Here is a 12,506-nt window from a genome sequence, read left to right as displayed (position 1 = left end):
TGTACTTTTGTTTAGCTGACAATATAGCCAATGTTGCTCATTTTTCTATAAGTGGCTTCTTACCTCAGCACCTTGGCCTTTGTACCTCCTTCCAGAGGAGGCTGGCATTGTTGGACACATTTCCTCTCTTTTTATCATGACTCCCATCCGGTCTCACACTCCACAGGCCCCTGAGTAAATGTCTCCAGGGAATGCATTGTGCCAGCAGGCAGCTGTTTTTCCCCTGAGCTACCACTACATATGTGTGTAAATGTGTTACACCACCTCGAATGTGATGAATTTCATCAGTGGTGAAACGAGCCTCGCGTGCCGCTCGCATTTCAAAGGACTGCAGCGAATATTTTTTCCACTCTGTGCATTGTTACCCTGCTGCAGTAAATGAGTCTCGTGGGAAACGTGTGTGTTGGCCAAACCATATCATATCAAACCACTTGCTATGTTCCAATTAAGTCTGTGTGAAACTGACCGTCGTCTTCAGAGGCCGAAAGGTGTCAGCTGTCCACCGATGCTCCGTATATTTGGTTAGGATGGATCAATATATAATTAAATATTTAAGGCGTATCCGATAGACAGTTGTCTGATATGATGAAGGTTGCTGCTTGACTGCAACACGGGACAACAAATATTGCAATTATTAAATTATTTTCACATTTAATATTTTAATTAACCTTGTCATTGAAGGAGAGTGTCTAATGATTTGTATGTGCTCATCGTTAACACAAAAGGGTTAAAAATGTTTTTGCAACTATAAACTTCAGCACTGTCTGTCAAACCCTCCAGTAATGTTTGCTCTTAGTTTTTTCTGTGCCCACTCATATCAGCTAACATGCACTTTTGAACCCTGCTGGAGATGCTGAGTGCTGATCTCTGCTGACTGCTCACTGTGACTGAAACCAGAGATCCATAATAATGGCATCATTGATCATTGGACATCTTTTCTCCGTCATTGCTTTCAAAGCGTCCACTGCCATGAGAAATATTTCTGAAGCACAAAAGCAATCTCCTCAGTGAGAGGATTAATCTGCCCTCTCAGGCTTGACGTGCTTTTAGTCCCAGAGTTTCAGTCTTCCTGTGACCTTGTTCACTTAGAGGTTTTTGTCTTCTGCATGTCATACAGCGCCTACTTCACCCATATGAAAGATAAGAATGTGTATTCCTATAATAAACACATAGAAATAGTTACAATTTGGCTTTACAACGTATTTGGATGTTAAAATTAAAGTTAGTGGTGCCAGGTGTCCTTATTTTAAACAGAATTACTTTGAATGATCATCAAAATAAACACTGAAATGCAAAGTAATAACAAAATCGTTATTTTTTAGAATAATTAGTAAATTAGTTATGCTACAAACTCTGTAGTTTTTAAACATCTAATCAAAATATGCCATAATGCAATAATGCCATGCAGATACAACAAATCAGAAGGTAATGTCACCCCTGTGGTAATATTCATGGTGATATTATCTTCCCTACGCAAAATTAGGACATTACATAAATTTCCAGTTTATAAATCATCACGTTCTTAGCAGTCTTTAAAACATATTCTCTTATCTTTTCTCTCCTTCTTACATCTTTCTGTACCTCTGAGAGTGAAATTATTGTACATTCAAATTTTTTTCCCATTGCCAAACACAGTCACTGTATCTTTAGCTAGCACGACTAACATAATAATAATTCACCTGTTTGGTGATATTTGCTGAGCTAGTTGGCTTGATGTGATAGTGAAGCACAAATTACCACAACTTTGCATAAACGCACACAGATGCGTTTTTGCACGTAGAACATGTACATGTCATATCAGGAAGGACATCTGATATAAAAGAATCAAATGCACATCCATCCACCTTGTGAATAAGCGGTCGACAGAAGCTTTATGCAAGGCAGCAAAGAATGTATCCAAAGCAGCATCTTCTGTTTTAGCCATCTAGATCACGAAAAATGAAACGGTGATACGAACAGCGCCACCTCACTTGTATTAAGTAAACATACAAACTATAAACTAGTACAGAAAAGGCATTTATTTAAAGTAGCCATCATCCTCTGCACCGACACGTCACAAAACTAACATTTTTGACGCTTCCATTTTTCTTGTGAGGCACCTCAAACAACTGGCAGCTTCATTTAGAGATAAACATAAAACACATGTCTCAGTGTAAACTATGATGTGGAGAGTATTGTGACTGTATGATATGTTATTATATACCACACAGCCATACTCTCCATATCACTGGTATTTGTTTATCAAATGTGTTTGAGACACTTTGGAAACCATGAGGTTGAATGTCTCCAAAGTACCTCTAATTTGGTTGAAAGCTATAATAACAAATGTCTGCCATATTGCGATGGGTGATTATTATTTCCATCTATTTATTTATTTTTACCTCTAAGGTCTTTGCTACATTTCCTATTTTTCCTATTTCCTTTTGCAATTCACAAGCAAATTTCTATCTTAAATAGGTTAACAGGTAGGCTTATATCATACACACTCATGCATTCAAGATGTTTATAGAAAGAGCTGCACAGGTATTGCAGGACAAGTAGTATTCTTCCCAACAGGTTCAGCTGCAGTTCAGCACTTTACCCTGTGCTCATTCTGACACAGCAACATTGAGCATCAAGCTGTGCTTTAAAGTTGGGATGTTTTCGATCAGGGTAATCAAATTATAAGTGGCGGAACAGCAGCCTCATCAGTTTCACATGCATTTTACGGTTTTGGTATTTATAGGGCACGCAAGGCTAACCGCAGATATGCAAAACACCTATTATTCTATATTTATCGACAGTACATAGTCATTACGACAAGCAACCTAAGCTTTGTTTACAAGTTTGAATTTTCTCCACACTTTAGATTCGTAAAAATCGTGTAATGTTTGCAAAAATGGTTAAAATGTCTTCATATTCATATCTACAGACTTTATCACTGACTCGTTGAAGCTGCAGTGAAAGTCCGTTTGGCTGTACTGTGCTTTTAAATCTACTGTAGTTCCGCCCTATTTCGCAAGAGCCAATCAGCAGCTCTGAAACATAACCCTGTTAAAATTCTAGACTAATCACAACTGTTTTTTCAATACCAGCCGAACTCCTCGCTTTGTAGCAGGCTGGCTGGCGTTTCTTGCCTCCTGTCTACCATCAGTCTAAGAACCGCGCTCCACATATCATGTATACCCACAGAAAATACTCGTAAACCGGCTCCAGGAGACGGCAAGACTGCCTGGACACCGACACCGGATTCGGTGGAGGTTTTGTGATCGACTAACCCGAGCCTCTTGTGCCGTGTCCGCAGCATTAGGTAGGTGTTTTTGGTGGTGTTACGGTGTTGTAATGTCCCTCTACCTCTTCTCTCCTTCCCATTAGCTCGCGAGCTGCGACAGTTAAAGTCATATTTGTATTGGTTTATTTATTTTGCTGGTGTGGGTTTGAATAGGCGTGAACGTTTTGTCGCCGTCACAAACGTTAACATTCGCCTTCTTAAACTGAGGTTACATAATTGCTGGTGTACGGCTTGTTAGCTATCAAGGCTGGAAAAATGACCGCGACTGATACGAGTACGGGCAGATTAAGCCCTTGTCAAATAAATAGGTGTAGCCAAGCTTATGTGCTGACAGATAACTCCGCCGCGTGACGCCCTCGAGGGAAAGTCGCGCCGAACTGTATTAAAAACGAGCCTTCGTGATCATTGCAGTCAGGTTACACATGTCGAAGACATTACATGAATTTTAAGACCCGCCAGCCTGGGTCAGCACTGCTCTAAGCACGTACTCGGTGCTATACAATATTTCCCTTTTATGCTCGGTAAAGTTCACGGTTGATACACATCAGTGGTTCAGATAAGCTCTACGGATTACCTAGAAGAACCAAACATTAAAGGAACCGTACGGTGACTTGAGCCGTGTCCCTTTGCCAGGTGAAGAGTCATTTAATTGCAGGGTTTTAATAGAGCTTGGTTTTTGAGGCTATGTGTAACATTAATGGATAATTAATGAGGTTACGTGTGTAAGTGTTTCGACCTGAGAGTGCAGCCAATGTTGGAAAAAGATGTTCCACCCCGAGCTAATAGGGTCAGGCTTAAAAGTGTATTAAGATGTGGTTTTAATGGCTAACATGTTGTTGTTTTTGTTAAGAAACCAGTTATTTACTTTATCCTGCTGTGGACCAGAGACACGTGATCTCCATTAAGTGCACAGATTGGATCATTGCACTTTACTTTCTCAAAATAACGTTATTTTGAGAAAGTAGTGTTGCTGTTTTCCACTGCTCTGTCCCATATTAGAAGTTCATATTCATCTGCACTGCTTACTGCAAATGTAAGCCTAGCAATAACATAGGACATACCAGGCCAGCGCTTCAGTGAAATATCCCCTGGACCTAAAGTTCATAGATACACTTGTAGCCTGAAGGCTTACAAATGTTAATAATAATACTTTGTAGCAGCCCTGGAAGGCTGAAAGGGGAAAAAAATAGGGGAGGGGGGCATAGTATTTCATTGTGCTGCTGGCCAGGAACACATCTGCTGTGTGCAGGTGGTCTGGGAAGAGCAGCTAAAGACTGAAGTCCAGTTGAAGAGTATTTTATCAGTGCTGGCCGCACTCAGTGAGTTGGCCTCCACAGCTGCAGAGCTGGATCAGTCGGACTCCAGCTCAATTATTCTCTCATTTCCGTGTCTGAAAAGGACACCCACCTCTGCATCACAATTATTACATTCAGTCAAGCAGCTGTGTTGCTGCTGGGCTTAGTCAGGATTTCAACTGCAGAGCACCATAATTCCTTACAGTCCGTAGTGCTCACTCTCAAAAACTCAATCTTGTCGAGGGCCCGTATTTATCCAAGGTGTTGTAATGGTAACACCAGTAGTGAGACCTGTCACTAGATGTCCCGCACCGATCCTCTTCACTGTGAAACGAGTGATGCAGCACAGTTTGTGATGGACTCTGGTCATGGACAGGCTAACACCTTTGTAGCTGTCAGCAGCTTTAAAAGTTGTGAACTCTTCCTAGCTTTTCTTAACCTTGAGTCATTTGTGTTTTAAAATAAGTGTCAATGAAAAAACATTGGTGGAAAACAGATAACGTATCTATTGAAGAGAAGTCTCCAGCTCTGAAGCAGCAAGTTTGGTGAGCACCCACGCACTGCTCAGGTTTCCTTGGTGACATGGAAAAACAATGGGCCTTTTCACTGTGGGTTTTATAGTTCAAATGTAGTGCAAGCGTGCACAGGCTTCCCAGAGTTTGGGATGTCTGATTTTAATTTGCATACAAATGACAAATGTGTTCATCTAATAATGAATAGAAAATTAGATGTTTTGTGTGACTCCAAGCTAAAAATCCTGGGCATTAGTTTTAAAATAAAGCCTGAAAGATTCTGTTAGTGATGCCTGAATTATTATTTAGCTGGAAATCATCACTGGAAACCACTCTTAATACCACACCTGTAACCTTCCACGGCAATCAGGTTTGACCTGATTTCTTTGGAGGTGTATGGCAGGTTACATGGAAGATGATGGTGTAGGGTTAAAGGGATTTCCAGTTACAACGTAGATTTCCTGCTGAAGCATAAGCCTGCAGTCTGAGAGTAAACTGCTGTATTGGGATGATATGGTACTATGAGGTCTTAAAGATTAGATGGGGCCTGATTATTTAAGACTTTATATCTGAGGAAGGATCTTAAATTAGAGCGCGGATTTAACAGGGTGCTAATGACGAGAAGCCAGTAAGGGAGAAACATGCTCTCTCCAGTCCCTGTCAGTACTCTCGCTGCAGCGTTTCGGATCAACTGAATGCTTTTTACGAACCTGATAATAATAATCAATTACAGTAGTTCAGACTAGATGTAACAAGTTTTTCAGCATCACTCTGACAAAGGATGTTTCTAATTTTAGAGAGTGCACAAACGTAAAAAAGCAGACCCACATTTGTTTGTTATGGTCAAAAACAACTCAGATTCTTCAGTGTTACTGGAGGTGAGTATGTATCCGGCTAGACACCATGTTCAAGATTTTTTGTGCCAAGTACAATAACCTCAGTTTTATCTAAATTAAATTCAGTTTTATTTACATAGTGCCAAGTCACAACAGTTGCCACGAGGCACTTTATATTGTAGGGTAAAGACTCTACAACTATACAGAAGTTTTACAAGCAGGAAATCAGAGGCCATCCAGGGCTTGTCTTTAGGACATTCCTGCAGTGTAGCTAATTGGTGTGTGTTATCTGGCTTCATGGACAGAGTTGAGTATCATCGAATGATACTGGCTAAGGAAGGCATGTGTAATGTAAACAGAATTGTTCCTAGCACTGAACACAGCGTCTGCAGTATGCATCTAAAAAAATCACTTTTAAATCCATTATAGTTTATTTTAAATAGATTTTAAAATGGGTTGCTTTTCTGACTGGAGATAAAATTTGTCTTTGTCAGGAAGAACATCTGGTGCAAAAGTCTGCCAAGTATAAAGACACTTTCAAACAGTTAAGTTACATTTACATGAAATAGTTCAGCTTGACCAGCTTAATGACTCAAGCGCACACACAGATATTTGTACATATCTGTTTAAAGTTTAAACTGTATTTATTTACTAGAAACTCTTGTTTTTTTTCGTCGAGTTTTGCACTGAATGGGACAACATGCAATTCCGTTTTGCTTTTTGGCATCATGACAATAAAAGAATCTGAGATTCTGGAAATAATCAGCAGTGAAGAATTATCCAACCATCCAGAATATACCATGGTCCAAGAGGAATCAGAACTGAACCATCCTCCTTCTACCGATGGCCCTGGCAGCACGTCTGTGTGCTACTGCGTTCTAAATTGTATTCATACTGGTGGCTGCCATAATTTCATTTACGTGTACCGTACAATGACAGTAAAGGGCTATTCTGTTCTATTCTATTCTCACAAGGTCAAGTCAGTGGCAGATTTACTCCTCAGCTGGTCTTTCTTGTCATTCTTCGTACTGCTGCATGATGTTAGGGAGTGGAGTTATTTCTCCACTGAGGTGAAGCTCAGTTACCTGAGGACTGCATTACTTTTGCAGAGAGCATTGAAAGCAGTGCTCTGACAGAGCCGTTACTTTCTTCACTAAAGTGAGATTGTTGCGGTGTGAAGTGTGAATGCTTCCTGTGTGAATTGCATGTAGGACGCAGAATTATAATAGAGGAAACTGGATGGTTTTGCTGATGTACTGTGGTGACATAAAATGCATCTTCACACTTCTAAGCCAAAAACATGTATGTTTAAGTCAGCTTCATTGGGATTTACCATCTCTGTTGGTCTGCAATTAAACAATAAATGAGAGGCAATCCAGCAGTGTCAGTTACATTAATAAGGCTCAATGTTGTATTCGTGGTAAAGCACAGACGGAACAGCTGAGCTGTTTCAGGCTTGATACATATATGCACTTACAGCAGGTGATGGGAGATGCACAGACATGTCAGTTACTTTCAGCTGGACGGCCTGTAGCAGCAAACAGAACCAACCAATCAATTCACAGTTAATTTTGTTTATATTCAACTTCCCATAATTGTTCAGTGTAACTGGATGGGTGTACATCGAGCAGATGAGATGGAAAGGTAAGAAATGCTGCTGCAGTGAAATCAGTGGTGTGAGAAAGGACGAACACAGCACAGTAGGAGTCGCACAGTGCTCCTTTCCCGGCGTCGCTGTTTCGTGCATGCTATTTTTTTTTTTTTTTTTTTCACAGCGCATTGTGTTCTGCGTCCTGATTGGCTGTAGACCATTGCCAATCAATCTCCTGCCGTGTCTCCTGTCCAGTACAGAGTGTGTTCAGCTTGTCAAATTTCCACAAATCTCCGATCCTAGCAGTGTGACTCTGAAGTGCTGTACTGTATGTTTGTAAGTAAGTAACAAACACAACAAAGCCGATGAAAGATTTTGCACCGTCAAAGGCTCCTGCAGTAGCTCCCAAAAGGCAGAGGACGATGCTAACCATCACACAAAAAGCTTCTGGACATGCCAAAGGAAGGTAGAAGTTACCGTATTTTCCAGATTATAAGGCACATTAAACGAAAACATTCAAATAAGTCAAACTTTACTCATTTATTCTTCTTGCTTCCTCTACTTCCGTATCATTGATTCATTAATGTTGAATTCTCTGGCAGCTGCTCTATTCCCATGTTCTGGAGCTGAAAACAGGGTTTGATCTTTGGCTTCATTCTATGATACTGGACTTATTTTTCTACGAAGGTTTGAACTTTGAGAGTTTAAACAAGAGAGAAAAGTGTGAAAAATGTTCATGCCTGTCTGAGAAAAGAGTATAAAGTGTGTAGTGAGGGGTTTCTTAAAACATCTATAATAGTTGTAAAAAATAAATAAATAAAGTTGGCTACTTCGCGCCTTTCACCTGTCGCGGTTTGTTTTTAGAATGTAACTCCCGCGATAAACGAGGGACGACTGTATTTAAAAAGTGCTATATGTCAGTTAACAAGCTGGATCAGCCATTCAACTTGGTTGATAATCAAGGCCCCACAAAGCCTTTCTGTGACATTACCCTCACACAGCATTGATTGGGAGTCCTCTGTCAAAGTTTCTGTTTGGTTCTAAAAAGCTGATGATTTTGTGATACTCTGCTCTGAGCTGCTTGGGTCTTATTTCCACGGTTTGCCTTTTTGACGTTTGTCAGAAGTAGACATGGGGTGTGGTTTTGGTACACGCCGATCTATTGGCTATCTATTCCACTGAGGAAGGGAGAGCAGTAGGTCTTTTGTTCTTAAACAAAAGACCTACTGCTCTCCCTTCCTCAGTGGAACTTGAGCTCAGTGGAGCTCAAGGGTTGTAAATATAAGAGGAGAGGAAGACTGTTTACCCTCATTCCTAGTTTCTTTGTTGTGAAATGGCTGCAGGTAATACATAGGTTAGCACAGTCTTATTTGGTTTTGGCAAACTCCACCATGACTTTCCTGTCTCGGGGTGAACGGAAACCCATCACTGGTCCCTGTCATGTGGTTAAGCTAGAGATTCATTGGGTTTGTACAGAACATCTGATTTATTACAGAGGTTGTGGGCAGGTTAAAAGCCGTGGTCCTGGTGATTGAGCATGTGGTTGTGTGGAAGTTTGGGAATGCGCCAGATCACGGATCAGAAATGAAAGGATGAATCATTATCAGTAAAAGCCTGACGACCAAACTCACTACTGTTGTTTCTCTTCAACAGTGTAAACACGGGTAGGTTAAGTGACACAGTGTCCTTGTTGGACTCTGTAAACAAGGACACAGTATTGTCTGTTAGCATGCAGAGCTACAGAACCTCAAGGATATTTGGCACGTAGACTGGAGCAACTAGGGATCGAACCACCAACCTCCTGAGTAGCATATGACCCGCTCTGCATCCTGAACTACAGCCGCTCCATACATGCTTGCAAGCTTGTATTAGTAGATGTGGTGCAGCCCAGCTAGCTTCTATTTGTGCTGTGCTCCCATAGAAGGTAGCAGAGGCAGCACGTTGAATGTGTGTAGCTTTGAGAGTGTTTGACAGATTGTTAACATCAGTTCATTTTTCCCGTTTCTCTGCCAGGGAGAGAGAGAGAGAGAAGGAACATTTAATGGGAGAAAAACAAAGTTTCACAAGGCTGCTTTTCTTATTGTTTAACATCAGACTTGACAGACATATGAAAGGATCTTTCGCCTCTAACTTACTTTTTCTCACCGCTATCACAGACCTCTCCCATCAGGACTTCATGAGGTGCAGATGCCATCATTATTAAGTGTTTCATGTGGTTTGGTTTCACTGTTGCTCCACTGAGAGAAGCCTTAGCCTCAGCTGCTCGCCCTAACAAATCAATGGGAAAAATATCCTGCCAGCAGGATTACATATCAGCAACAGGAGAGAAGAGCCTCAATTAATTTAGTGCAAACACATCTGAGCCCAGTGTGAGGTGTAACAGGACTCTGCTCTGAATATCAACTGCAGTTTGTTATCAGCAATGCCACTGTAAATCTTCGTTGTTTATTTTCCTTCCCCAGTAATGACAGGTTAGGCAGTCCCACTACACAGAAATACACAAAATGAGAATCTGCGACTTCTAAAAGAATTTAATTATTTGATAGTGCTTTGAATTGCTGTAAAAGAGCAGAGGCTTTATCAGAATTATGTTCCTTATTAGGTATTTATCAGTACTAAAGTGTCTTATCAGGTTTGGTTATTGCAGCGACCTGTTTCTAGATAACATATACATTTGGGAGTTTTGACCATTCCACAAAGACAGTTGCTTTCTGTTTCATGTAAACTATCTTTTTTGAATTGGAGCTAATTGTGTAAACGGCATTACATTTCAAAGGACACCTATCCTTAGATTTCATCTTCAGAATCAGAGTAATGGCTTCATGCACGAACAGTTTGAGAAAACCCAAATAATACTTTCTGCTGGCAGCGTCTCTAAATCATCACAAAGTTCTCGCTTTGTCTTTGGGAGACTGCAGATGTACAAGATGTGTGATAGTGTGTCTTTAAGCTAAACAGAGTGGTATTCATGAAGCACTTTTTTTGTTTGTTTGTTTTTTTTTGTTGGCTTATCGGAGCGGTTTATGAATCTGGGCGGTGTCTTTATGTCATGTGGAGATGTGCACATGAACGCCAGGTAACAGTATTGTTCCAAAACACTGGGACATGCAGGGAAAGGTAAGTGTTGTTCCCAGCTTCTAGGGTTACCAAATCACAAATTAGCATATTTTCTGAACTATAAGGCGCACTTAAAATCCTTTAATTTTCTCAAAAATCGTCAGTGCACCTTTTGTATGAATTCTGGTTGTGCTTATTGACCTCGAACCGATTTTATGTGCTACACGGCGCTCAAAACCTGTCAAAAAATGTTCTTGTGCGACTTTGGTAAGCTACGAAGCCGCACCGCTTGATGGATTGTCGGAGCATTATGGCTACTGTAGTCAGGAGCCTTGCGGACTAATCTGGGTCCTAAACTCCGTCAGCTTCAGGTCCCAAAGTCAAACGAACACTGCAGCATCACTGAGAGTTCTGACTGAGAGATTTCTGAAACAATTCAAACGTACAGCTCTGCTATCACTTCCAACATAAATGAAGACAGAAAACTAAACAGCAGTGACGTTTGTAGGGTTACTGAAGTTGGGCTAGCTGCTATATAATGATGTGCTACGTGATTGCTAGCGGCACAGCTATGTTAGCATTACACAAACACAGTGAGGGACTCTGGTGGTTAGAGACAAATAGTCGCATGGCAGGATGCTGTAAACGGACCAAACTTCAGTCAGGAGAACAACTGAGATAATCCATCCACAGTACGAGGTTAGTTATTAATATACTGCAACAACATGGGAATAGCAGCTGTGATAGAATACAGCATTAATGAATCAATGGTACAGAAGTGGAGGAAGCAAGAAGAATGAGTTGAGTAAAGTTTGACTTATCTGACTTTGTCGCTTAATGCGCCTTATGGTCCAAAAAAATACGGTAATTATCTGCATCTTCATCTCATCATCGTCTCAGTGAAACGACTAATATTTTCGAGCTCATCCTAACGTTAGTTTTAGTGCTTAAACTATGCAGAAAATAAGATGTTGTTTCTGGATAATGACAATGACCATAAATCATCACATAGTAGAAGTCAGGTGTACAGTTTTGGTTCATTAAATAATTCAGAACTCACTCAGTGTAGCCGTTTTATTAGCGGTACCGTGAGGACTCATTTATTGTTTTTCTCACCTTCCACGTCTTTAACGCTTCTCCATTTCTCACCCTTACTTCCTTTCAGCTCTTGTGAAACTTTTCTGGTCTGATTGTTATCAGTTGTTTAAACCAACTTTCAGCTGCTTCTCTCTCTGTGCCGCTCTGTCAATTTAAAGTGTCAATTTAAATTTATGTAACCTCAAATGAATTAATGCGATGATTTAGAGTTTTTCGTAAGGAGAAATCTCAGTACAACCTACACAGATTGGTAATGTTGAAATGCCAGTGACGATCAGTAGGAGAAATTTACCTTTAAGTGCAGTTGCAGCAGTCTTCAAAGGTGTTGGCCGCCTACGATGCTTTGTGACTTCCCCCTGACCTTTAACACTGAATCACTGAGCACACAGACGTGAGATTGTGTGGGTGCGGTAGTTATGAGTACCTGTCGGCAGAGTCACCTGCTTTAGAATATATGAACCTAATGTATGTTGTTTTCACAGCTGAGCTTATTTATCACCCTTTTCCACGTCCACCTGCTCGGTTTGACTCGTACCCTAACTTGATAGTAGATTTTTTTTTTTTTTTGAATTTAAGTAATTTTGTAACAATTATTAAATCGATTCCAGATGACTTGCACATGATGGTGAAGTGGTCCTTTACAAGCTCATTGATATATAATTTTTATTTTGTATTTATTTAGTTTTTTGGGTGTGTGCAAGCTACTGGGATTGCTCTGATATTTAAAAAAAACGCTGTTTATCAATGTCCTTTTTCTTTCTGTGTAAACCTCCAGTTTGCTCGCCTCGGAGAGTTGGCAGTTTGAAAATGACGCAATGTTAGTTGCATTGAGCTGGCGTAATGCTC

The 12,506-nt window shown here is 40.5% G+C and overlaps 1 protein-coding gene and 1 long non-coding RNA gene across 6 annotated transcripts in view; one reads left to right on the top strand and one right to left on the bottom strand.

Moving 5' to 3' along the window:
* tpst1 (tyrosylprotein sulfotransferase 1) overlaps nt 1-12,506 on the top strand; it is a 63,896-nt gene that overhangs the window by 22,324 nt on the left and 29,066 nt on the right. Inside the window, exon 1 of one of the 5 annotated variants that reach the window (XM_040006315.1) lies at nt 2,874-3,289. The exons of 1 other annotated variant lie outside the window; for it this stretch is intronic. The gene's annotated coding sequence lies outside the window, so the exon portion shown is untranslated. Of the gene's footprint in view, nt 1-2,873; nt 3,290-12,506 lie in introns of those variants that run through there. 3 more of the 5 variants (XM_040006314.1, XM_040006318.1, XM_040006317.1) reach the window with 3 other exon arrangements.
* Nucleotides 337-11,291, bottom strand: LOC120718012. Its single transcript, XR_005692343.1, has 4 exons — nt 11,153-11,291; nt 10,392-10,397; nt 4,879-4,883; nt 337-351 (listed from the first exon to the last, which is right to left on the bottom strand). It is a non-coding gene; the product is annotated as an uncharacterized LOC120718012 (long non-coding RNA).

This window comes from Simochromis diagramma, unplaced genomic scaffold (genome assembly GCF_900408965.1).
Source record: "Simochromis diagramma unplaced genomic scaffold, fSimDia1.1 OVJJ01000024.1, whole genome shotgun sequence".
Taxonomy (NCBI): Eukaryota; Metazoa; Chordata; class Actinopteri; order Cichliformes; family Cichlidae; genus Simochromis; species Simochromis diagramma.
This window is presented reverse-complemented; position numbering and strand designations above follow the sequence as displayed.